Genomic DNA, 27233 nt, shown 5'->3' on the forward strand with positions numbered 1-27233 from the left:
AATACAAATGTTATGGCATGCATAAATAACAACCCAAACTATAATATATTGAGATGTGTACTTAAAGGAAACCCTCCTAGATCCATACAAATGGAATAGCAGATAGAGAAAACAAAATGTACCAACTGTAATGATATACTTCTATTACCATTTGTTGGCGTTAGGTGGCTATGGAATAAATCAGAATGGTTTGGTATTTTGGGAAGGTTTATACATACTTACATTTTTATATGTAGAAATAAAATATAGGCAAGGAGGTTGGCATATTGGTGTATGCCACTTTTTGGAATGAAAACTGCACACATTTTCTAGGACATCAAACTACAACATTCAGAATTATTTTGACATTTCTAGCATTGAAAGACCACATTGTTGGGCCCCATTCTCAAGAACAGTATAGGTCAAGTAACTTCTCAAGCAATTTTCTTGTGCTGTCTAAGCCCAACTCCATGAGGTGGGTCCTCAAGACCCAAATTCCATTTTGCAATGGTTAGTAGAATGGATTTTATTTTTTAACAAGCACTTCATTTACATGTCTTTGGCAAGCACCCAAAAATTTTACTAAGGACTATGGGCATGATTCAGACACACTCGCAAGCGCACAACACTCGTAAGTGGTTCGACGGTCCCCTACTACCCATGCGCCGCCTCCGGCGTGTGCATGCGCAAGATCCGTCCAGCGACGGCTGCTCCATCGATATGGGTCTAGCTACAAGACGGAGCGGCTGTCAATGTTGATTGATAACTCACCGCGTTTTGTATGCGGGGAGGGGGGGGTGGCTGCACAAATGCAGGCATTCCCTTAGGAACGCCTGGTGTTTGTGGGTGGCCCTACTGACATCACTAGTGATGTCAGTAGTGGACTTCCTGTTCTATTAGAGCAGGAAGTTTACTCGGGCTTGTGAGAGCTCAGACCCTTCCACAGGTTCTCCTCGCAAGCCTGATGGTCACGATAATCGCGATGGGCTCCAGGCCACTCGCAAAAGCTGTGGGAGGTCACCCACAGCTTAGCGAGCGGCCTGATGAAAGAAAAAAACAAATACAAAACATAAAAAACCGCCCTTGTTCTGAGCAAGCACTCACTAGCAGCAAGCGGCTCTGAATCAGGCCCTATATCAGCTATAATCTAAAAGATATTGCTTAGAACATGTACAACATGGCAAATCCAGCATTTATTGGACTTTATATTCAGGATTCCCATGTATTAAAAGTGTATGGTATAGAATATCCAGAAAATGCATAGATATTTATTGGTGCCTTAAAAGAAGAGTGAATATATACATATATATATATTTTTTAATTAAGTTGGAAACAGTAGCTGAATAATAGAATAAATTATCAATTTTTATAGCATTCACATAATTTGGGCATAATTTAGCAGAAGAGATTTGGAGTTTAATATTCCTCATGCAGAGCTACCATTGGTCTCTAGCATAATAGTCTTTTAGCCATTCAAGGATTTCTAAGCAAATTCTAATTAGAAAAAAGTTGATAAGGGGTAATGGGTTTTGCTAAATTCATTTGAGCTTTTTAAAGGATCTTGAATTACTAAATATACAATCAAGCATCAGAAATGGTCAACCATAAATCAATTCATAGAAATACCTATAAACACTGGCAAATCAACAGTAAAATCCTAGAACATCTCAGTCCAGGGATTATCGGACATGGGTAGAGTAAGAAAATGATAGCTGGGGCAATTTCTATAAGCATTTGACCTAGCTCATGATGCAGAAGAATCGACATGGATCTGATATATGGTGAAAGAGTACACTAACAAATTGATGTATAAATGATTTCAATCATTTTCATTACCCAAGGAAATTATAACAACTCTTAGTTGAACATCACTTTTCTGGACTGGACCAGAAATCACAGCACACAGCCGATCCTCGTTAGTATAGTGGTGAGTCTCCCTGCCTGTCACGCGAGAGACCGGGGTTCAATTCCCCGACGGGGAGGCTATAACTTTTATTTCTCCAATATTCCATTTCAGACACAGTGGAAAAATAATAATACAAATGTTATGGCATGCATAAATAACAACCCAAACTATAATATATTGAGATGTGTACTTAAAGGAAACCCTCATAGATCCATACAAATGGAATAGCAGATAGAGAAAACAAAATGTACCAACTGTAATGATATACTTCTATTACCATTTGTTGGCGTTAGGTGGCTATGGAATAAATCAGAATGGTTTGGTATTTTGGGAAGGTTTATACATACTTACATTTTTATATGTAGAAATAAAATATAGGCAAGGAGGTTGGCATATTGGTGTATGCCACTTTTTGGAATGAAAACTGCACACATTTTCTAGGACATCAAACTACAACATTCAGAATTATTTTGACATTTCTAGCATTGAAAGACCACATTGTTGGGCCCCATTCTCAAGAACAGTATAGGTCAAGTAACTTCTCAAGCAATTTTCTTGTGCTGTCTAAGCCCAACTCCATGAGGTGGGTCCTCAAGACCCAAATTCCATTTTGCAATGGTTAGTAGAATGGATTTTATTTTTTAACAAGCACTTCATTTACATGTCTTTGGCAAGCACCCAAAAATTTTCCTAAGGACTATGGGCATGATTCAGACACACTCGCAAGTGCACAACACTCGTAAGTGGTTCGACGGTCCCCCACTACCCATGCGCCACCTCCGGCGTGTGCATGCGCAAGATCCGTCCAGCGACGGCTGCTCCATCGATATGGGTCTAACTACAAGATGGAGCGGCTGTCAATGTTGATTGATAATTCACCGCGTTTTGTATGCGGGGAGGGGGGGGTGGCTGCACAAATGCAGGCATTCCCTTAGGAACGCCTGGTGTTTGTGGGTGGCCCTACTGACATCACTAGTGATGTCAGTAGTGGACTTCCTGTTCTATTAGAGCAGGAAGTTTACTCGGGCTTGTGAGAGCTCAGACCCTTCCACAGGGTCTCCTCGCAAGCCTGATGGTCACGATAATCGCGATGGGCTCCAGGCCACTCGCAAAAGCTGTGGGAGGTCACCCACAGCTTAGCGAGCGGCCTGATGAAAGAAAAAAACAAATACAAAACATAAAAAACCGCCCTTGTTCTGAGCAAGCACTCACTAGCAGCAAGCGGCTCTGAATCAGGCCCTATATCAGCTATAATCTAAAAGATATTGCTTAGAACATGTACAACATGGCAAATCCAGCATTTATTGGACTTTATATTCAGGATTCCCATGTATTAAAATTGTATGGTATAGAATATCCAGAAAATGCATAGATATTTATTGGTGCCTTAAAAGAAGAGTGAATATATACATATATATATATTTTTTAATTAAGTTGGAAACAGTAGCTGAATAATAGAATAAATTATCAATTTTTATAGCATTCACATAATTTGGGCATAATTTAGCAGAAGAGATTTGGAGTTTAATATTCCTCATGCAGAGCTACCATTGGTCTCTAGCATAATAGTCTTTTAGCCATTCAAGGATTTCTAAGCAAATTCTAATTAGAAAAAAGTTGATAAGGGGTAATGGGTTTTGCTAAATTCATTTGAGCTTTTTAAAGGATCTTGAATTACTAAATATACAATCAAGCATCAGAAATGGTCAACCATAAATCAATTCATAGAAATACCTATAAACACTGGCAAATCAACAGTAACATCCTAGAACATCTCAGTCCAGGGATTATCGGACATGGGTAGAGTAAGAAAATGATAGCTGGGGCAATTTTTATAAGCATTTGACCTAGCTCATGATGCAGAAGAATCGACATGGATCTGATATATGGTGAAAGAGTACACTAACAAATTGATGTATAAATGATTTCAATCATTTTCATTACCCAAGGAAATTATAACAACTCTTAGTTGAACATCACTTTTCTGGACTGGACCAGAAATCACAGCACACAGCTGATCCTCGTTAGTATAGTGGTGAGTATCCCCGCCTGTCACGCGGGAGACCGGGGTTCAATTCCCCAACGGGGAGGCTATAACTTTTATTTCTCCAATATTCCATTTCAGACACAGTGGAAAAATAATAATACAAATGTTATGGCATGCATAAATAACAACCCAAACTATAATATATTGAGATGTGTACTTAAAGGAAACCCTCCTAGATCCATACAAATGGAATAGCAGATAGAGAAAACAAAATGTACCAACTGTAATGATATACTTCTATTACCATTTGTTGGCGTTAGGTGGCTATGGAATAAATCAGAATGGTTTGGTATTTTGGGAAGGTTTATACATACTTACATTTTTATATGTAGAAATAAAATATAGGCAAGGAGGTTGGCATATTGGTGTATGCCACTTTTTGGAATGAAAACTGCACACATTTTCTAGGACATCAAACTACAACATTCAGAATTATTTTGACATTTCTAGCATTGAAAGACCACATTGTTGGGCCCCATTCTCAAGAACAGTATAGGTCAAGTAACTTCTCAAGCAATTTTCTTGTGCTGTCTAAGCCCAACTCCATGAGGTGGGTCCTCAAGACCCAAATTCCATTTTGCAATGGTTAGTAGAATGGATTTTATTTTTTAACAAGCACTTCATTTACATGTCTTTGGCAAGCACCCAAAAATTTTCCTAAGGACTATGGGCATGATTCAGACACACTCGCAAGCGCACAACACTCGTAAGTGGTTCGACGGTCCCCCACTACCCATGCGCCGCCTCCGGCGTGTGCATGCGCAAGATCCGTCCAGCGACGGCTGCTCCATCGATATGGGTCTAGCTACAAGACGGAGCGGCTGTCAATGTTGATTGATAATTCACCGCGTTTTGTATGCGGGGAGGGGGGGGTGGCTGCACAAATGCAGGCATTCCCTTAGGAACGCCTGGTGTTTGTGGGTGGCCCTACTGACATCACTAGTGATGTCAGTAGTGGACTTCCTGTTCTATTAGAGCAGGAAGTTTACTCGGGCTTGTGAGAGCTCAGACCCTTCCACAGGGTCTCCTCGCAAGCCTGATGGTCACGATAATCGCGATGGGCTCCAGGCCACTCGCAAAAGCTGTGGGAGGTCACCCACAGCTTAGCGAGCGGCCTGATGAAAGAAAAAAACAAATACATAACATAAAAAACCGCCCTTGTTCTGAGCAAGCACTCACTAGCAGCAAGCGGCTCTGAATCAGGCCCTATATCAGCTATAATCTAAAAGATATTGCTTAGAACATGTACAACATGGCAAATCCAGCATTTATTGGACTTTATATTCAGGATTCCCATGTATTAAAATTGTATGGTATAGAATATCCAGAAAATGCATAGATATTTATTGGTGCCTTAAAAGAAGAGTGAATATATACATATATATATATTTTTTAATTAAGTTGGAAACAGTAGCTGAATAATAGAATAAATTATCAATTTTTATAGCATTCACATAATTTGGGCATAATTTAGCAGAAGAGATTTGGAGTTTAATATTCCTCATGCAGAGCTACCATTGGTCTCTAGCATAATAGTCTTTTAGCCATTCAAGGATTTCTAAGCAAATTCTAATTAGAAAAAAGTTGATAAGGGGTAATGGGTTTTGCTAAATTCATTTGAGCTTTTTAAAGGATCTTGAATTACTAAATATACAATCAAGCATCAGAAATGGTCAACCATAAATCAATTCATAGAAATACCTATAAACACTGGCAAATCAACAGTAAAATCCTAGAACATCTCAGTCCAGGGATTATCGGACATGGGTAGAGTAAGAAAATGATAGCTGGGGCAATTTCTATAAGCATTTGACCTAGCTCATGATGCAGAAGAATCGACATGGATCTGATATATGGTGAAAGAGTACACTAACAAATTGATGTATAAATGATTTCAATCATTTTCATTACCCAAGGAAATTATAACAACTCTTAGTTGAACATCACTTTTCTGGACTGGACCAGAAATCACAGCACACAGCCGATCCTCGTTAGTATAGTGGTGAGTATCCCTGCCTGTCACGCGGGAGACCGGGGTTCAATTCCCCGACGGGGAGGCTATAACTTTTATTTCTCCAATATTCCATTTCAGACACAGTGGAAAAATAATAATACAAATGTTATGGCATGCATAAATAACAACCCAAACTATAATATATTGAGATGTGTACTTAAAGGAAACCCTCCTAGATCCATACAAATGGAATAGCAGATAGAGAAAACAAAATGTACCAACTGTAATGATATACTTCTATTACCATTTGTTGGCGTTAGGTGGCTATGGAATAAATCAGAATGGTTTGGTATTTTGGGAAGGTTTATACATACTTACATTTTTATATGTAGAAATAAAATATAGGCAAGGAGGTTGGCATATTGGTGTATGCCACTTTTTGGAATGAAAACTGCACACATTTTCTAGGACATCAAACTACAACATTCAGAATTATTTTGACATTTCTAGCATTGAAAGACCACATTGTTGGGCCCCATTCTCAAGAACAGTATAGGTCAAGTAACTTCTCAAGCAATTTTCTTGTGCTGTCTAAGCCCAACTCCATGAGGTGGGTCCTCAAGACCCAAATTCCATTTTGCAATGGTTAGTAGAATGGATTTTATTTTTTAACAAGCACTTCATTTACATGTCTTTGGCAAGCACCCAAAAATTTTACTAAGGACTATGGGCATGATTCAGACACACTCGCAAGCGCACAACACTCGTAAGTGGTTCGACGGTCCCCTACTACCCATGCGCCGCCTCCGGCGTGTGCATGCGCAAGATCCGTCCAGCGATGGCTGCTCCATCGATATGGGTCTAGCTACAAGACGGAGCGGCTGTCAATGTTGATTGATAACTCACCGCGTTTTGTATGCGGGGAGGGGGGGGTGGCTGCACAAATGCAGGCATTCCCTTAGGAACGCCTGGTGTTTGTGGGTGGCCCTACTGACATCACTAGTGATGTCAGTAGTGGACTTCCTGTTCTATTAGAGCAGGAAGTTTACTCGGGCTTGTGAGAGCTCAGACCCTTCCACAGGGTCTCCTCGCAAGCCTGATGGTCACGATAATCGCGATGGGCTCCAGGCCACTCGCAAAAGCTGTGGGAGGTCACCCACAGCTTAGCGAGCGGCCTGATGAAAGAAAAAAACAAATACAAAACATAAAAAACCGCCCTTGTTCTGAGCAAGCACTCACTAGCAGCAAGCGGCTCTGAATCAGGCCCTATATCAGCTATAATCTAAAAGATATTGCTTAGAACATGTACAACATGGCAAATCCAGCATTTATTGGACTTTATATTCAGGATTCCCATGTATTAAAATTGTATGGTATAGAATATCCAGAAAATGCATAGATATTTATTGGTGCCTTAAAAGAAGAGTGAATATATACATATATATATATTTTTTAATTAAGTTGGAAACAGTAGCTGAATAATAGAATAAATTATCAATTTTTATAGCATTCACATAATTTGGGCATAATTTAGCAGAAGAGATTTGGAGTTTAATATTCCTCATGCAGAGCTACCATTGGTCTCTAGCATAATAGTCTTTTAGCCATTCAAGGATTTCTAAGCAAATTCTAATTAGAAAAAAGTTGATAAGGGGTAATGGGTTTTGCTAAATTCATTTGAGCTTTTTAAAGGATCTTGAATTACTAAATATACAATCAAGCATCAGAAATGGTCAACCATAAATCAATTCATAGAAATACCTATAAACACTGGCAAATCAACAGTAAAATCCTAGAACATCTCAGTCCAGGGATTATCGGACATGGGTAGAGTAAGAAAATGATAGCTGGGGCAATTTCTATAAGCATTTGACCTAGCTCATGATGCAGAAGAATCGACATGGATCTGATATATGGTGAAAGAGTACACTAACAAATTGATGTATAAATGATTTCAATCATTTTCATTACCCAAGGAAATTATAACAACTCTTAGTTGAACATCACTTTTCTGGACTGGACCAGAAATCACAGCACACAGCTGATCCTCGTTAGTATAGTGGTGAGTATCCCCGCCTGTCACGCGGGAGACCGGGGTTCAATTCCCCAACGGGGAGGCTATAACTTTTATTTCTCCAATATTCCATTTCAGACACAGTGGAAAAATAATAATACAAATGTTATGGCATGCATAAATAACAACCCAAACTATAATATATTGAGATGTGTACTTAAAGGAAACCCTCCTAGATCCATACAAATGGAATAGCAGATAGAGAAAACAAAATGTACCAACTGTAATGATATACTTCTATTACCATTTGTTGGCGTTAGGTGGCTATGGAATAAATCAGAATGGTTTGGTATTTTGGGAAGGTTTATACATACTTACATTTTTATATGTAGAAATAAAATATAGGCAAGGAGGTTGGCATATTGGTGTATGCCACTTTTTGGAATGAAAACTGCACACATTTTCTAGGACATCAAACTACAACATTCAGAATTATTTTGACATTTCTAGCATTGAAAGACCACATTGTTGGGCCCCATTCTCAAGAACAGTATAGGTCAAGTAACTTCTCAAGCAATTTTCTTGTGCTGTCTAAGCCCAACTCCATGAGGTGGGTCCTCAAGACCCAAATTCCATTTTGCAATGGTTAGTAGAATGGATTTTATTTTTTAACAAGCACTTCATTTACATGTCTTTGGCAAGCACCCAAAAATTTTACTAAGGACTATGGGCATGATTCAGACACACTCGCAAGCGCACAACACTCGTAAGTGGTTCGACGGTCCCCTACTACCCATGCGCCGCCTCCGGCGTGTGCATGCGCAAGATCCGTCCAGCGACGGCTGCTCCATCGATATGGGTCTAGCTACAAGACGGAGCGGCTGTCAATGTTGATTGATAACTCACCGCGTTTTGTATGCGGGGAGGGGGGGGTGGCTGCACAAATGCAGGCATTCCCTTAGGAACGCCTGGTGTTTGTGGGTGGCCCTACTGACATCACTAGTGATGTCAGTAGTGGACTTCCTGTTCTATTAGAGCAGGAAGTTTACTCGGGCTTGTGAGAGCTCAGACCCTTCCACAGGTTCTCCTCGCAAGCCTGATGGTCACGATAATCGCGATGGGCTCCAGGCCACTCGCAAAAGCTGTGGGAGGTCACCCACAGCTTAGCGAGCGGCCTGATGAAAGAAAAAAACAAATACAAAACATAAAAAACCGCCCTTGTTCTGAGCAAGCACTCACTAGCAGCAAGCGGCTCTGAATCAGGCCCTATATCAGCTATAATCTAAAAGATATTGCTTAGAACATGTACAACATGGCAAATCCAGCATTTATTGGACTTTATATTCAGGATTCCCATGTATTAAAAGTGTATGGTATAGAATATCCAGAAAATGCATAGATATTTATTGGTGCCTTAAAAGAAGAGTGAATATATACATATATATATATTTTTTAATTAAGTTGGAAACAGTAGCTGAATAATAGAATAAATTATCAATTTTTATAGCATTCACATAATTTGGGCATAATTTAGCAGAAGAGATTTGGAGTTTAATATTCCTCATGCAGAGCTACCATTGGTCTCTAGCATAATAGTCTTTTAGCCATTCAAGGATTTCTAAGCAAATTCTAATTAGAAAAAAGTTGATAAGGGGTAATGGGTTTTGCTAAATTCATTTGAGCTTTTTAAAGGATCTTGAATTACTAAATATACAATCAAGCATCAGAAATGGTCAACCATAAATCAATTCATAGAAATACCTATAAACACTGGCAAATCAACAGTAAAATCCTAGAACATCTCAGTCCAGGGATTATCGGACATGGGTAGAGTAAGAAAATGATAGCTGGGGCAATTTCTATAAGCATTTGACCTAGCTCATGATGCAGAAGAATCGACATGGATCTGATATATGGTGAAAGAGTACACTAACAAATTGATGTATAAATGATTTCAATCATTTTCATTACCCAAGGAAATTATAACAACTCTTAGTTGAACATCACTTTTCTGGACTGGACCAGAAATCACAGCACACAGCCGATCCTCGTTAGTATAGTGGTGAGTATCCCTGCCTGTCACGCGGGAGACCGGGGTTCAATTCCCCGACGGGGAGGCTATAACTTTTATTTCTCCAATATTCCATTTCAGACACAGTGGAAAAATAATAATACAAATGTTATGGCATGCATAAATAACAACCCAAACTATAATATATTGAGATGTGTACTTAAAGGAAACCCTCCTAGATCCATACAAATGGAATAGCAGATAGAGAAAACAAAATGTACCAACTGTAATGATATACTTCTATTACCATTTGTTGGCGTTAGGTGGCTATGGAATAAATCAGAATGGTTTGGTATTTTGGGAAGGTTTATACATACTTACATTTTTATATGTAGAAATAAAATATAGGCAAGGAGGTTGGCATATTGGTGTATGCCACTTTTTGGAATGAAAACTGCACACATTTTCTAGGACATCAAACTACAACATTCAGAATTATTTTGACATTTCTAGCATTGAAAGACCACATTGTTGGGCCCCATTCTCAAGAACAGTATAGGTCAAGTAACTTCTCAAGCAATTTTCTTGTGCTGTCTAAGCCCAACTCCATGAGGTGGGTCCTCAAGACCCAAATTCCATTTTGCAATGGTTAGTAGAATGGATTTTATTTTTTAACAAGCACTTCATTTACATGTCTTTGGCAAGCACCCAAAAATTTTCCTAAGGACTATGGGCATGATTCAGACACACTCGCAAGCGCACAACACTCGTAAGTGGTTCGACGGTCCCCCACTACCCATGCGCCACCTCCGGCGTGTGCATGCGCAAGATCCGTCCAGCGACGGCTGCTCCATCGATATGGGTCTAACTACAAGATGGAGCGGCTGTCAATGTTGATTGATAATTCACCGCGTTTTGTATGCGGGGAGGGGGGGGTGGCTGCACAAATGCAGGCATTCCCTTAGGAACGCCTGGTGTTTGTGGGTGGCCCTACTGACATCACTAGTGATGTCAGTAGTGGACTTCCTGTTCTATTAGAGCAGGAAGTTTACTCGGGCTTGTGAGAGCTCAGACCCTTCCACAGGGTCTCCTCGCAAGCCTGATGGTCACGATAATCGCGATGGGCTCCAGGCCACTCGCAAAAGCTGTGGGAGGTCACCCACAGCTTAGCGAGCGGCCTGATGAAAGAAAAAAACAAATACAAAACATAAAAAACCGCCCTTGTTCTGAGCAAGCACTCACTAGCAGCAAGCGGCTCTGAATCAGGCCCTATATCAGCTATAATCTAAAAGATATTGCTTAGAACATGTACAACATGGCAAATCCAGCATTTATTGGACTTTATATTCAGGATTCCCATGTATTAAAATTGTATGGTATAGAATATCCAGAAAATGCATAGATATTTATTGGTGCCTTAAAAGAAGAGTGAATATATACATATATATATATTTTTTAATTAAGTTGGAAACAGTAGCTGAATAATAGAATAAATTATCAATTTTTATAGCATTCACATAATTTGGGCATAATTTAGCAGAAGAGATTTGGAGTTTAATATTCCTCATGCAGAGCTACCATTGGTCTCTAGCATAATAGTCTTTTAGCCATTCAAGGATTTCTAAGCAAATTCTAATTAGAAAAAAGTTGATAAGGGGTAATGGGTTTTGCTAAATTCATTTGAGCTTTTTAAAGGATCTTGAATTACTAAATATACAATCAAGCATCAGAAATGGTCAACCATAAATCAATTCATAGAAATACCTATAAACACTGGCAAATCAACAGTAACATCCTAGAACATCTCAGTCCAGGGATTATCGGACATGGGTAGAGTAAGAAAATGATAGCTGGGGCAATTTTTATAAGCATTTGACCCAGCTCATGATGCAGAAGAATCGACATGGATCTGATATATGGTGAAAGAGTACACTAACAAATTGATGTATAAATGATTTCAATCATTTTCATTACCCAAGGAAATTATAACAACTCTTAGTTGAACATCACTTTTCTGGACTGGACCAGAAATCACAGCACACAGCTGATCCTCGTTAGTATAGTGGTGAGTATCCCCGCCTGTCACGCGGGAGACCGGGGTTCAATTCCCCAACGGGGAGGCTATAACTTTTATTTCTCCAATATTCCATTTCAGACACAGTGGAAAAATAATAATACAAATGTTATGGCATGCATAAATAACAACCCAAACTATAATATATTGAGATGTGTACTTAAAGGAAACCCTCCTAGATCCATACAAATGGAATAGCAGATAGAGAAAACAAAATGTACCAACTGTAATGATATACTTCTATTACCATTTGTTGGCGTTAGGTGGCTATGGAATAAATCAGAATGGTTTGGTATTTTGGGAAGGTTTATACATACTTACATTTTTATATGTAGAAATAAAATATAGGCAAGGAGGTTGGCATATTGGTGTATGCCACTTTTTGGAATGAAAACTGCACACATTTTCTAGGACATCAAACTACAACATTCAGAATTATTTTGACATTTCTAGCATTGAAAGACCACATTGTTGGGCCCCATTCTCAAGAACAGTATAGGTCAAGTAACTTCTCAAGCAATTTTCTTGTGCTGTCTAAGCCCAACTCCATGAGGTGGGTCCTCAAGACCCAAATTCCATTTTGCAATGGTTAGTAGAATGGATTTTATTTTTTAACAAGCACTTCATTTACATGTCTTTGGCAAGCACCCAAAAATTTTCCTAAGGACTATGGGCATGATTCAGACACACTCGCAAGCGCACAACACTCGTAAGTGGTTCGACGGTCCCCCACTACCCATGCGCCGCCTCCGGCGTGTGCATGCGCAAGATCCGTCCAGCGACGGCTGCTCCATCGATATGGGTCTAGCTACAAGACGGAGCGGCTGTCAATGTTGATTGATAATTCACCGCGTTTTGTATGCGGGGAGGGGGGGGTGGCTGCACAAATGCAGGCATTCCCTTAGGAACGCCTGGTGTTTGTGGGTGGCCCTACTGACATCACTAGTGATGTCAGTAGTGGACTTCCTGTTCTATTAGAGCAGGAAGTTTACTCGGGCTTGTGAGAGCTCAGACCCTTCCACAGGGTCTCCTCGCAAGCCTGATGGTCACGATAATCGCGATGGGCTCCAGGCCACTCGCAAAAGCTGTGGGAGGTCACCCACAGCTTAGCGAGCGGCCTGATGAAAGAAAAAAACAAATACATAACATAAAAAACCGCCCTTGTTCTGAGCAAGCACTCACTAGCAGCAAGCGGCTCTGAATCAGGCCCTATATCAGCTATAATCTAAAAGATATTGCTTAGAACATGTACAACATGGCAAATCCAGCATTTATTGGACTTTATATTCAGGATTCCCATGTATTAAAATTGTATGGTATAGAATATCCAGAAAATGCATAGATATTTATTGGTGCCTTAAAAGAAGAGTGAATATATACATATATATATATTTTTTAATTAAGTTGGAAACAGTAGCTGAATAATAGAATAAATTATCAATTTTTATAGCATTCACATAATTTGGGCATAATTTAGCAGAAGAGATTTGGAGTTTAATATTCCTCATGCAGAGCTACCATTGGTCTCTAGCATAATAGTCTTTTAGCCATTCAAGGATTTCTAAGCAAATTCTAATTAGAAAAAAGTTGATAAGGGGTAATGGGTTTTGCTAAATTCATTTGAGCTTTTTAAAGGATCTTGAATTACTAAATATACAATCAAGCATCAGAAATGGTCAACCATAAATCAATTCATAGAAATACCTATAAACACTGGCAAATCAACAGTAACATCCTAGAACATCTCAGTCCAGGGATTATCGGACATGGGTAGAGTAAGAAAATGATAGCTGGGGCAATTTCTATAAGCATTTGACCTAGCTCATGATGCAGAAGAATCGACATGGATCTGATATATGGTGAAAGAGTACACTAACAAATTGATGTATAAATGATTTCAATCATTTTCATTACCCAAGGAAATTATAACAACTCTTAGTTGAACATCACTTTTCTGGACTGGACCAGAAATCACAGCACACAGCTGATCCTCGTTAGTATAGTGGTGAGTATCCCCGCCTGTCACGCGGGAGACCGGGGTTCAATTCCCCAACGGGGAGGCTATAACTTTTATTTCTCCAATATTCCATTTCAGACACAGTGGAAAAATAATAATACAAATGTTATGGCATGCATAAATAACAACCCAAACTATAATATATTGAGATGTGTACTTAAAGGAAACCCTCCTAGATCCATACAAATGGAATAGCAGATAGAGAAAACAAAATGTACCAACTGTAATGATATACTTCTATTACCATTTGTTGGCGTTAGGTGGCTATGGAATAAATCAGAATGGTTTGGTATTTTGGGAAGGTTTATACATACTTACATTTTTATATGTAGAAATAAAATATAGGCAAGGAGGTTGGCATATTGGTGTATGCCACTTTTTGGAATGAAAACTGCACACATTTTCTAGGACATCAAACTACAACATTCAGAATTATTTTGACATTTCTAGCATTGAAAGACCACATTGTTGGGCCCCATTCTCAAGAACAGTATAGGTCAAGTAACTTCTCAAGCAATTTTCTTGTGCTGTCTAAGCCCAACTCCATGAGGTGGGTCCTCAAGACCCAAATTCCATTTTGCAATGGTTAGTAGAATGGATTTTATTTTTTAACAAGCACTTCATTTACATGTCTTTGGCAAGCACCCAAAAATTTTCCTAAGGACTATGGGCATGATTCAGACACACTCGCAAGCGCACAACACTCGTAAGTGGTTCGACGGTCCCCCACTACCCATGCGCCGCCTCCGGCGTGTGCATGCGCAAGATCCGTCCAGCGACGGCTGCTCCATCGATATGGGTCTAGCTACAAGACGGAGCGGCTGTCAATGTTGATTGATAATTCACCGCGTTTTGTATGCGGGGAGGGGGGGGTGGCTGCACAAATGCAGGCATTCCCTTAGGAACGCCTGGTGTTTGTGGGTGGCCCTACTGACATCACTAGTGATGTCAGTAGTGGACTTCCTGTTCTATTAGAGCAGGAAGTTTACTCGGGCTTGTGAGAGCTCAGACCCTTCCACAGGGTCTCCTCGCAAGCCTGATGGTCACGATAATCGCGATGGGCTCCAGGCCACTCGCAAAAGCTGTGGGAGGTCACCCACAGCTTAGCGAGCGGCCTGATGAAAGAAAAAAACAAATACATAACATAAAAAACCGCCCTTGTTCTGAGCAAGCACTCACTAGCAGCAAGCGGCTCTGAATCAGGCCCTATATCAGCTATAATCTAAAAGATATTGCTTAGAACATGTACAACATGGCAAATCCAGCATTTATTGGACTTTATATTCAGGATTCCCATGTATTAAAATTGTATGGTATAGAATATCCAGAAAATGCATAGATATTTATTGGTGCCTTAAAAGAAGAGTGAATATATACATATATATATATTTTTTAATTAAGTTGGAAACAGTAGCTGAATAATAGAATAAATTATCAATTTTTATAGCATTCACATAATTTGGGCATAATTTAGCAGAAGAGATTTGGAGTTTAATATTCCTCATGCAGAGCTACCATTGGTCTCTAGCATAATAGTCTTTTAGCCATTCAAGGATTTCTAAGCAAATTCTAATTAGAAAAAAGTTGATAAGGGGTAATGGGTTTTGCTAAATTCATTTGAGCTTTTTAAAGGATCTTGAATTACTAAATATACAATCAAGCATCAGAAATGGTCAACCATAAATCAATTCATAGAAATACCTATAAACACTGGCAAATCAACAGTAAAATCCTAGAACATCTCAGTCCAGGGATTATCGGACATGGGTAGAGTAAGAAAATGATAGCTGGGGCAATTTCTATAAGCATTTGACCTAGCTCATGATGCAGAAGAATCGACATGGATCTGATATATGGTGAAAGAGTACACTAACAAATTGATGTATAAATGATTTCAATCATTTTCATTACCCAAGGAAATTATAACAACTCTTAGTTGAACATCACTTTTCTGGACTGGACCAGAAATCACAGCACACAGCCGATCCTCGTTAGTATAGTGGTGAGTATCCCTGCCTGTCACGCGGGAGACCGGGGTTCAATTCCCCGACGGGGAGGCTATAACTTTTATTTCTCCAATATTCCATTTCAGACACAGTGGAAAAATAATAATACAAATGTTATGGCATGCATAAATAACAACCCAAACTATAATATATTGAGATGTGTACTTAAAGGAAACCCTCATAGATCCATACAAATGGAATAGCAGATAGAGAAAACAAAATGTACCAACTGTAATGATATACTTCTATTACCATTTGTTGGCGTTAGGTGGCTATGGAATAAATCAGAATGGTTTGGTATTTTGGGAAGGTTTATACATACTTACATTTTTATATGTAGAAATAAAATATAGGCAAGGAGGTTGGCATATTGGTGTATGCCACTTTTTGGAATGAAAACTGCACACATTTTCTAGGACATCAAACTACAACATTCAGAATTATTTTGACATTTCTAGCATTGAAAGACCACATTGTTGGGCCCCATTCTCAAGAACAGTATAGGTCAAGTAACTTCTCAAGCAATTTTCTTGTGCTGTCTAAGCCCAACTCCATGAGGTGGGTCCTCAAGACCCAAATTCCATTTTGCAATGGTTAGTAGAATGGATTTTATTTTTTAACAAGCACTTCATTTACATGTCTTTGGCAAGCACCCAAAAATTTTCCTAAGGACTATGGGCATGATTCAGACACACTCGCAAGCGCACAACACTCGTAAGTGGTTCGACGGTCCCCCACTACCCATGCGCCACCTCCGGCGTGTGCATGCGCAAGATCCGTCCAGCGACGGCTGCTCCATCGATATGGGTCTTACTACAAGATGGAGCGGCTGTCAATGTTGATTGATAATTCACCGCGTTTTGTATGCGGGGAGGGGGGGGTGGCTGCACAAATGCAGGCATTCCCTTAGGAACGCCTGGTGTTTGTGGGTGGCCCTACTGACATCACTAGTGATGTCAGTAGTGGACTTCCTGTTCTATTAGAGCAGGAAGTTTACTCGGGCTTGTGAGAGCTCAGACCCTTCCACAGGGTCTCCTCGCAAGCCTGATGGTCACGATAATCGCGATGGGCTCCAGGCCACTCGCAAAAGCTGTGGGAGGTCACCCACAGCTTAGCGAGCGGCCTGATGAAAGAAAAAAACAAATACAAAACATAAAAAACCGCCCTTGTTCTGAGCAAGCACTCACTAGCAGCAAGCGGCTCTGAATCAGGCCCTATATCAGCTATAATCTAAAAGATATTGCTTAGAACATGTACAACATGGCAAATCCAGCATTTATTGGACTTTATATTCAGGATTCCCATGTATTAAAATTGTATGGTATAGAATATCCAGAAAATGCATAGATATTTATTGGTGCCTTAAAAGAAGAGTGAATATATACATATATATATATTTTTTAATTAAGTTGGAAACAGTAGCTGAATAATAGAATAAATTATCAATTTTTATAGCATTCACATAATTTGGGCATAATTTAGCAGAAGAGATTTGGAGTTTAATATTCCTCATGCAGAGCTACCATTGGTCTCTAGCATAATAGTCTTTTAGCCATTCAAGGATTTCTAAGCAAATTCTAATTAGAAAAAAGTTGATAAGGGGTAATGGGTTTTGCTAAATTCATTTGAGCTTTTTAAAGGATCTTGAATTACTAAATATACAATCAAGCATCAGAAATGGTCAACCATAAATCAATTCATAGAAATACCTATAAACACTGGCAAATCAACAGTAACATCCTAGAACATCTCAGTCCAGGGATTATCGGACATGGGTAGAGTAAGAAAATGATAGCTGGGGCAATTTTTATAAGCATTTGACCCAGCTCATGATGCAGAAGAATCGACATGGATCTGATATATGGTGAAAGAGTACACTAACAAATTGATGTATAAATGATTTCAATCATTTTCATTACCCAAGGAAATTATAACAACTCTTAGTTGAACATCACTTTTCTGGACTGGACCAGAAATCACAGCACACAGCTGATCCTCGTTAGTATAGTGGTGAGTATCCCCGCCTGTCACGCGGGAGACCGGGGTTCAATTCCCCAACGGGGAGGCTATAACTTTTATTTCTCCAATATTCCATTTCAGACACAGTGGAAAAATAATAATACAAATGTTATGGCATGCATAAATAACAACCCAAACTATAATATATTGAGATGTGTACTTAAAGGAAACCCTCCTAGATCCATACAAATGGAATAGCAGATAGAGAAAACAAAATGTACCAACTGTAATGATATACTTCTATTACCATTTGTTGGCGTTAGGTGGCTATGGAATAAATCAGAATGGTTTGGTATTTTGGGAAGGTTTATACATACTTACATTTTTATATGTAGAAATAAAATATAGGCAAGGAGGTTGGCATATTGGTGTATGCCACTTTTTGGAATGAAAACTGCACACATTTTCTAGGACATCAAACTACAACATTCAGAATTATTTTGACATTTCTAGCATTGAAAGACCACATTGTTGGGCCCCATTCTCAAGAACAGTATAGGTCAAGTAACTTCTCAAGCAATTTTCTTGTGCTGTCTAAGCCCAACTCCATGAGGTGGGTCCTCAAGACCCAAATTCCATTTTGCAATGGTTAGTAGAATGGATTTTATTTTTTAACAAGCACTTCATTTACATGTCTTTGGCAAGCACCCAAAAATTTTCCTAAGGACTATGGGCATGATTCAGACACACTCGCAAGCGCACAACACTCGTAAGTGGTTCGACGGTCCCCCACTACCCATGCGCCGCCTCCGGCGTGTGCATGCGCAAGATCCGTCCAGCGACGGCTGCTCCATCGATATGGGTCTAGCTACAAGACGGAGCGGCTGTCAATGTTGATTGATAATTCACCGCGTTTTGTATGCGGGGAGGGGGGGGTGGCTGCACAAATGCAGGCATTCCCTTAGGAACGCCTGGTGTTTGTGGGTGGCCCTACTGACATCACTAGTGATGTCAGTAGTGGACTTCCTGTTCTATTAGAGCAGGAAGTTTACTCGGGCTTGTGAGAGCTCAGACCCTTCCACAGGGTCTCCTCGCAAGCCTGATGGTCACGATAATCGCGATGGGCTCCAGGCCACTCGCAAAAGCTGTGGGAGGTCACCCACAGCTTAGCGAGCGGCCTGATGAAAGAAAAAAACAAATACATAACATAAAAAACCGCCCTTGTTCTGAGCAAGCACTCACTAGCAGCAAGCGGCTCTGAATCAGGCCCTATATCAGCTATAATCTAAAAGATATTGCTTAGAACATGTACAACATGGCAAATCCAGCATTTATTGGACTTTATATTCAGGATTCCCATGTATTAAAATTGTATGGTATAGAATATCCAGAAAATGCATAGATATTTATTGGTGCCTTAAAAGAAGAGTGAATATATACATATATATATATTTTTTAATTAAGTTGGAAACAGTAGCTGAATAATAGAATAAATTATCAATTTTTATAGCATTCACATAATTTGGGCATAATTTAGCAGAAGAGATTTGGAGTTTAATATTCCTCATGCAGAGCTACCATTGGTCTCTAGCATAATAGTCTTTTAGCCATTCAAGGATTTCTAAGCAAATTCTAATTAGAAAAAAGTTGATAAGGGGTAATGGGTTTTGCTAAATTCATTTGAGCTTTTTAAAGGATCTTGAATTACTAAATATACAATCAAGCATCAGAAATGGTCAACCATAAATCAATTCATAGAAATACCTATAAACACTGGCAAATCAACAGTAACATCCTAGAACATCTCAGTCCAGGGATTATCGGACATGGGTAGAGTAAGAAAATGATAGCTGGGGCAATTTCTATAAGCATTTGACCTAGCTCATGATGCAGAAGAATCGACATGGATCTGATATATGGTGAAAGAGTACACTAACAAATTGATGTATAAATGATTTCAATCATTTTCATTACCCAAGGAAATTATAACAACTCTTAGTTGAACATCACTTTTCTGGACTGGACCAGAAATCACAGCACACAGCTGATCCTCGTTAGTATAGTGGTGAGTATCCCCACCTGTCACGCGGGAGACCGGGGTTCAATTCCCCAACGGGGAGGCTATAACTTTTATTTCTCCAATATTCCATTTCAGACACAGTGGAAAAATAATAATACAAATGTTATGGCATGCATAAATAACAACCCAAACTATAATATATTGAGATGTGTACTTAAAGGAAACCCTCCTAGATCCATACAAATGGAATAGCAGATAGAGAAAACAAAATGTACCAACTGTAATGATATACTTCTATTACCATTTGTTGGCGTTAGGTGGCTATGGAATAAATCAGAATGGTTTGGTATTTTGGGAAGGTTTATACATACTTACATTTTTATATGTAGAAATAAAATATAGGCAAGGAGGTTGGCATATTGGTGTATGCCACTTTTTGGAATGAAAACTGCACACATTTTCTAGGACATCAAACTACAACATTCAGAATTATTTTGACATTTCTAGCATTGAAAGACCACATTGTTGGGCCCCATTCTCAAGAACAGTATAGGTCAAGTAACTTCTCAAGCAATTTTCTTGTGCTGTCTAAGCCCAACTCCATGAGGTGGGTCCTCAAGACCCAAATTCCATTTTGCAATGGTTAGTAGAATGGATTTTATTTTTTAACAAGCACTTCATTTACATGTCTTTGGCAAGCACCCAAAAATTTTCCTAAGGACTATGGGCATGATTCAGACACACTCTAAAGCGCACAACACTCGTAAGTGGTTCGACGGTCCCCCACTACCCATGCGCCGCCTCCGGCGTGTGCATGCGCAAGATCCGTCCAGCGACGGCTGCTCCATCGATATGGGTCTAGCTACAAGACGGAGCGGCTGTCAATGTTGATTGATAATTCACCGCGTTTTGTATGCGGGGAGGGGGGGGTGGCTGCACAAATGCAGGCATTCCCTTAGGAACGCCTGGTGTTTGTGGGTGGCCCTACTGACATCACTAGTGATGTCAGTAGTGGACTTCCTGTTCTATTAGAGCAGGAAGTTTACTCGGGCTTGTGAGAGCTCAGACCCTTCCACAGGGTCTCCTCGCAAGCCTGATGGTCACGATAATCGCGATGGGCTCCAGGCCACTCGCAAAAGCTGTGGGAGGTCACCCACAGCTTAGCGAGCGGCCTGATGAAAGAAAAAAACAAATACATAACATAAAAAACCGCCCTTGTTCTGAGCAAGCACTCACTAGCAGCAAGCGGCTCTGAATCAGGCCCTATATCAGCTATAATCTAAAAGATATTGCTTAGAACATGTACAACATGGCAAATCCAGCATTTATTGGACTTTATATTCAGGATTCCCATGTATTAAAATTGTATGGTATAGAATATCCAGAAAATGCATAGATATTTATTGGTGCCTTAAAAGAAGAGTGAATATATACATATATATATATTTTTTAATTAAGTTGGAAACAGTAGCTGAATAATAGAATAAATTATCAATTTTTATAGCATTCACATAATTTGGGCATAATTTAGCAGAAGAGATTTGGAGTTTAATATTCCTCATGCAGAGCTACCATTGGTCTCTAGCATAATAGTCTTTTAGCCATTCAAGGATTTCTAAGCAAATTCTAATTAGAAAAAAGTTGATAAGGGGTAATGGGTTTTGCTAAATTCATTTGAGCTTTTTAAAGGATCTTGAATTACTAAATATACAATCAAGCATCAGAAATGGTCAACCATAAATCAATTCATAGAAATACCTATAAACACTGGCAAATCAACAGTAACATCCTAGAACATCTCAGTCCAGGGATTATCGGACATGGGTAGAGTAAGAAAATGATAGCTGGGGCAATTTCTATAAGCATTTGACCTAGCTCATGATGCAGAAGAATCGACATGGATCTGATATATGGTGAAAGAGTACACTAACAAATTGATGTATAAATGATTTCAATCATTTTCATTACCCAAGGAAATTATAACAACTCTTAGTTGAACATCACTTTTCTGGACTGGACCAGAAATCACAGCACACAGCCGATCCTTGTTAGTATAGTGGTGAGTATGCCTGCCTGTCACGCGGGAGACCGGGGTTCAATTCCCCGACGGGGAGGCTATAACTTTTATTTCTCCAATATTCCATTTCAGACACAGTGGAAAAATAATAATACAAATGTTATGGCATGCATAAATAACAACCCAAACTATAATATATTGAGATGTGTACTTAAAGGAAACCCTCATAGATCCATACAAATGGAATAGCAGATAGAGAAAACAAAATGTACCAACTGTAATGATATACTTCTATTACCATTTGTTGGCGTTAGGTGGCTATGGAATAAATCAGAATGGTTTGGTATTTTGGGAAGGTTTATACATACTTACATTTTTATATGTAGAAATAAAATATAGGCAAGGAGGTTGGCATATTGGTGTATGCCACTTTTTGGAATGAAAACTGCACACATTTTCTAGGACATCAAACTACAACATTCAGAATTATTTTGACATTTCTAGCATTGAAAGACCACATTGTTGGGCCCCATTCTCAAGAACAGTATAGGTCAAGTAACTTCTCAAGCAATTTTCTTGTGCTGTCTAAGCCCAACTCCATGAGGTGGGTCCTCAAGACCCAAATTCCATTTTGCAATGGTTAGTAGAATGGATTTTATTTTTTAACAAGCACTTCATTTACATGTCTTTGGCAAGCACCCAAAAATTTTCCTAAGGACTATGGGCATGATTCAGACACACTCGCAAGCGCACAACACTCGTAAGTGGTTCGACGGTCCCCCACTACCCATGCGCCACCTCCGGCGTGTGCATGCGCAAGATCCGTCCAGCGACGGCTGCTCCATCGATATGGGTCTAACTACAAGATGGAGCGGCTGTCAATGTTGATTGATAATTCACCGCGTTTTGTATGCGGGGAGGGGGGGGTGGCTGCACAAATGCAGGCATTCCCTTAGGAACGCCTGGTGTTTGTGGGTGGCCCTACTGACATCACTAGTGATGTCAGTAGTGGACTTCCTGTTCTATTAGAGCAGGAAGTTTACTCGGGCTTGTGAGAGCTCAGACCCTTCCACAGGGTCTCCTCGCAAGCCTGATGGTCACGATAATCGCGATGGGCTCCAGGCCACTCGCAAAAGCTGTGGGAGGTCACCCACAGCTTAGCGAGCGGCCTGATGAAAGAAAAAAACAAATACAAAACATAAAAAACCGCCCTTGTTCTGAGCAAGCACTCACTAGCAGCAAGCGGCTCTGAATCAGGCCCTATATCAGCTATAATCTAAAAGATATTGCTTAGAACATGTACAACATGGCAAATCCAGCATTTATTGGACTTTATATTCAGGATTCCCATGTATTAAAATTGTATGGTATAGAATATCCAGAAAATGCATAGATATTTATTGGTGCCTTAAAAGAAGAGTGAATATATACATATATATATATTTTAAAATTAAGTTGGAAACAGTAGCTGAATAATAGAATAAATTATCAATTTTTATAGCATTCACATAATTTGGGCATAATTTAGCAGAAGAGATTTGGAGTTTAATATTCCTCATGCAGAGCTACCATTGGTCTCTAGCATAATAGTCTTTTAGCCATTCAAGGATTTCTAAGCAAATTCTAATTAGAAAAAAGTTGATAAGGGGTAATGGGTTTTGCTAAATTCATTTGAGCTTTTTAAAGGATCTTGAATTACTAAATATACAATCAAGCATCAGAAATGGTCAACCATAAATCAATTCATAGAAATACCTATAAACACTGGCAAATCAACAGTAACATCCTAGAACATCTCAGTCCAGGGATTATCGGACATGGGTAGAGTAAGAAAATGATAGCTGGGGCAATTTCTATAAGCATTTGACCTAGCTCATGATGCAGAAGAATCGACATGGATCTGATATATGGTGAAAGAGTACACTAACAAATTGATGTATAAATGATTTCAATCATTTTCATTACCCAAGGAAATTATAACAACTCTTAGTTGAACATCACTTTTCTGGACTGGACCAGAAATCACAGCACACAGCCAATCCTCGTTAGTATAGTGGTGAGTATCCCTGCCTGTCACGCGGGAGACCGGGGTTCAATTCCCCGACGGGGAGGCTATAACTTTTATTTCTCCAATATTCCATTTCAGACACAGTGGAAAAATAATAATACAAATGTTATGGCATGCATAAATAACAACCCAAACTATAATATATTGAGATGTGTACTTAAAGGAAACCCTCATAGATCCATACAAATGGAATAGCAGATAGAGAAAACAAAATGTACCAACTGTAATGATATACTTCTATTACCATTTGTTGGCGTTAGGTGGCTATGGAATAAATCAGAATGGTTTGGTATTTTGGGAAGGTTTATACATACTTACATTTTTATATGTAGAAATAAAATATAGGCAAGGAGGTTGGCATATTGGTGTATGCCACTTTTTGGAATGAAAACTGCACACATTTTCTAGGACATCAAACTACAACATTCAGAATTATTTTGACATTTCTAGCATTGAAAGACCACATTGTTGGGCCCCATTCTCAAGAACAGTATAGGTCAAGTAACTTCTCAAGCAATTTTCTTGTGCTGTCTAAGCCCAACTCCATGAGGTGGGTCCTCAAGACCCAAATTCCATTTTGCAATGGTTAGTAGAATGGATTTTATTTTTTAACAAGCACTTCATTTACATGTCTTTGGCAAGCACCCAAAAATTTTCCTAAGGACTATGGGCATGATTCAGACACACTCGCAAGCGCACAACACTCGTAAGTGGTTCGACGGTCCCCCACTACCCATGCGCCACCTCCGGCGTGTGCATGCGCAAGATCCGTCCAGCGACGGCTGCTCCATCGATATGGGTCTAACTACAAGATGGAGCGGCTGTCAATGTTGATTGATAATTCACCGCGTTTTGTATGCGGGGAGGGGGGGGTGGCTGCACAAATGCAGGCATTCCCTTAGGAACGCCTGGTGTTTGTGGGTGGCCCTACTGACATCACTAGTGATGTCAGTAGTGGACTTCCTGTTCTATTAGAGCAGGAAGTTTACTCGGGCTTGTGAGAGCTCAGACCCTTCCACAGGGTCTCCTCGCAAGCCTGATGGTCACGATAATCGCGATGGGCTCCAGGCCACTCGCAAAAGCTGTGGGAGGTCACCCACAGCTTAGCGAGCGGCCTGATGAAAGAAAAAAACAAATACAAAACATAAAAAACCGCCCTTGTTCTGAGCAAGCACTCACTAGCAGCAAGCGGCTCTGAATCAGGCCCTATATCAGCTATAATCTAAAAGATATTGCTTAGAACATGTACAACATGGCAAATCCAGCATTTATTGGACTTTATATTCAGGATTCCCATGTATTAAAATTGTATGGTATAGAATATCCAGAAAATGCATAGATATTTATTGGTGCCTTAAAAGAAGAGTGAATATATACATATATATATATTTTAAAATTAAGTTGGAAACAGTAGCTGAATAATAGAATAAATTATCAATTTTTATAGCATTCACATAATTTGGGCATAATTTAGCAGAAGAGATTTGGAGTTTAATATTCCTCATGCAGAGCTACCATTGGTCTCTAGCATAATAGTCTTTTAGCCATTCAAGGATTTCTAAGCAAATTCTAATTAGAAAAAAGTTGATAAGGGGTAATGGGTTTTGCTAAATTCATTTGAGCTTTTTAAAGGATCTTGAATTACTAAATATACAATCAAGCATCAGAAATGGTCAACCATAAATCAATTCATAGAAATACCTATAAACACTGGCAAATCAACAGTAACATCCTAGAACATCTCAGTCCAGGGATTATCGGACATGGGTAGAGTAAGAAAATGATAGCTGGGGCAATTTCTATAAGCATTTGACCTAGCTCATGATGCAGAAGAATCGACATGGATCTGATATATGGTGAAAGAGTACACTAACAAATTGATGTATAAATGATTTCAATCATTTTCATTACCCAAGGAAATTATAACAACTCTTAGTTGAACATCACTTTTCTGGACTGGACCAGAAATCACAGCACACAGCCGATCCTCGTTAGTATAGTGGTGAGTATCCCTGCCTGTCACGCGGGAGACCGGGGTTCAATTCCCCGACGGGGAGGCTATAACTTTTATTTCTCCAATATTCCATTTCAGACACAGTGGAAAAATAATAATACAAATGTTATGGCATGCATAAATAACAACCCAAACTATAATATATTGAGATGTGTACTTAAAGGAAACCCTCATAGATCCATACAAATGGAATAGCAGATAGAGAAAACAAAATGTACCAACTGTAATGATATACTTCTATTACCATTTGTTGGCGTTAGGTGGCTATGGAATAAATCAGAATGGTTTGGTATTTTGGGAAGGTTTATACATACTTACATTTTTATATGTAGAAATAAAATATAGGCAAGGAGGTTGGCATATTGGTGTATGCCACTTTTTGGAATGAAAACTGCACACATTTTCTAGGACATCAAACTACAACATTCAGAATTATTTTGACATTTCTAGCATTGAAAGACCACATTGTTGGGCCCCATTCTCAAGAACAGTATAGGTCAAGTAACTTCTCAAGCAATTTTCTTGTGCTGTCTAAGCCCAACTCCATGAGGTGGGTCCTCAAGACCCAAATTCCATTTTGCAATGGTTAGTAGAATGGATTTTATTTTTTAACAAGCACTTCATTTACATGTCTTTGGCAAGCACCCAAAAATTTTCCTAAGGACTATGGGCATGATTCAGACACACTCGCAAGCGCACAACACTCGTAAGTGGTTCGACGGTCCCCCACTACCCATGCGCCACCTCCGGCGTGTGCATGCGCAAGATCCGTCCAGCGACGGCTGCTCCATCGATATGGGTCTAACTACAAGATGGAGCGGCTGTCAATGTTGATTGATAATTCACCGCGTTTTGTATGCGGGGAGGGGGGGGTGGCTGCACAAATGCAGGCATTCCCTTAGGAACGCCTGGTGTTTGTGGGTGGCCCTACTGACATCACTAGTGATGTCAGTAGTGGACTTCCTGTTCTATTAGAGCAGGAAGTTTACTCGGGCTTGTGAGAGCTCAGACCCTTCCACAGGGTCTCCTCGCAAGCCTGATGGTCACGATAATCGCGATGGGCTCCAGGCCACTCGCAAAAGCTGTGGGAGGTCACCCACAGCTTAGCGAGCGGCCTGATGAAAGAAAAAAACAAATACAAAACATA

At 39.6% G+C, this 27233-nt stretch overlaps 11 non-coding genes across 11 annotated transcripts; all 11 read left to right on the forward strand.

The window, feature by feature from the left end:
- The first annotated feature begins 3903 nt into the window (after window positions 1–3903).
- On the forward strand, window positions 3904–3975 carry TRNAD-GUC (transfer RNA aspartic acid (anticodon GUC)). The gene has a single exon. It is a non-coding gene; the product is annotated as a tRNA-Asp (tRNA).
- A 1942-nt stretch (window positions 3976–5917) lies between these two features.
- On the forward strand, window positions 5918–5989 carry TRNAD-GUC (transfer RNA aspartic acid (anticodon GUC)). Its single transcript has one exon. It is a non-coding gene; the product is annotated as a tRNA-Asp (tRNA).
- A 1942-nt stretch (window positions 5990–7931) lies between these two features.
- Window positions 7932–8003, forward strand: TRNAD-GUC (transfer RNA aspartic acid (anticodon GUC)). Its single transcript has one exon. It is a non-coding gene; the product is annotated as a tRNA-Asp (tRNA).
- Window positions 8004–9945: 1942 nt separating this feature from the next.
- On the forward strand, window positions 9946–10017 carry TRNAD-GUC (transfer RNA aspartic acid (anticodon GUC)). Its single transcript has one exon. It is a non-coding gene; the product is annotated as a tRNA-Asp (tRNA).
- A 1942-nt stretch (window positions 10018–11959) lies between these two features.
- TRNAD-GUC (transfer RNA aspartic acid (anticodon GUC)) lies at window positions 11960–12031 on the forward strand. The gene has a single exon. It is a non-coding gene; the product is annotated as a tRNA-Asp (tRNA).
- A 1942-nt stretch (window positions 12032–13973) lies between these two features.
- TRNAD-GUC (transfer RNA aspartic acid (anticodon GUC)) lies at window positions 13974–14045 on the forward strand. The gene has a single exon. It is a non-coding gene; the product is annotated as a tRNA-Asp (tRNA).
- A 1942-nt stretch (window positions 14046–15987) lies between these two features.
- On the forward strand, window positions 15988–16059 carry TRNAD-GUC (transfer RNA aspartic acid (anticodon GUC)). Its single transcript has one exon. It is a non-coding gene; the product is annotated as a tRNA-Asp (tRNA).
- A 1942-nt stretch (window positions 16060–18001) lies between these two features.
- TRNAD-GUC (transfer RNA aspartic acid (anticodon GUC)) lies at window positions 18002–18073 on the forward strand. The gene has a single exon. It is a non-coding gene; the product is annotated as a tRNA-Asp (tRNA).
- A 3956-nt stretch (window positions 18074–22029) lies between these two features.
- Window positions 22030–22101, forward strand: TRNAD-GUC (transfer RNA aspartic acid (anticodon GUC)). The gene has a single exon. It is a non-coding gene; the product is annotated as a tRNA-Asp (tRNA).
- A 1942-nt stretch (window positions 22102–24043) lies between these two features.
- TRNAD-GUC (transfer RNA aspartic acid (anticodon GUC)) lies at window positions 24044–24115 on the forward strand. The gene has a single exon. It is a non-coding gene; the product is annotated as a tRNA-Asp (tRNA).
- A 1942-nt stretch (window positions 24116–26057) lies between these two features.
- TRNAD-GUC (transfer RNA aspartic acid (anticodon GUC)) lies at window positions 26058–26129 on the forward strand. The gene has a single exon. It is a non-coding gene; the product is annotated as a tRNA-Asp (tRNA).
- The last annotated feature ends 1104 nt before the right edge of the window (window positions 26130–27233 follow it).

This window comes from Taudactylus pleione, unplaced genomic scaffold (genome assembly GCF_031769625.1).
Source record: "Taudactylus pleione unplaced genomic scaffold, aTauple2 ptg000282l, whole genome shotgun sequence".
Classification (NCBI taxonomy): Eukaryota; Metazoa; Chordata; class Amphibia; order Anura; family Myobatrachidae; genus Taudactylus; species Taudactylus pleione.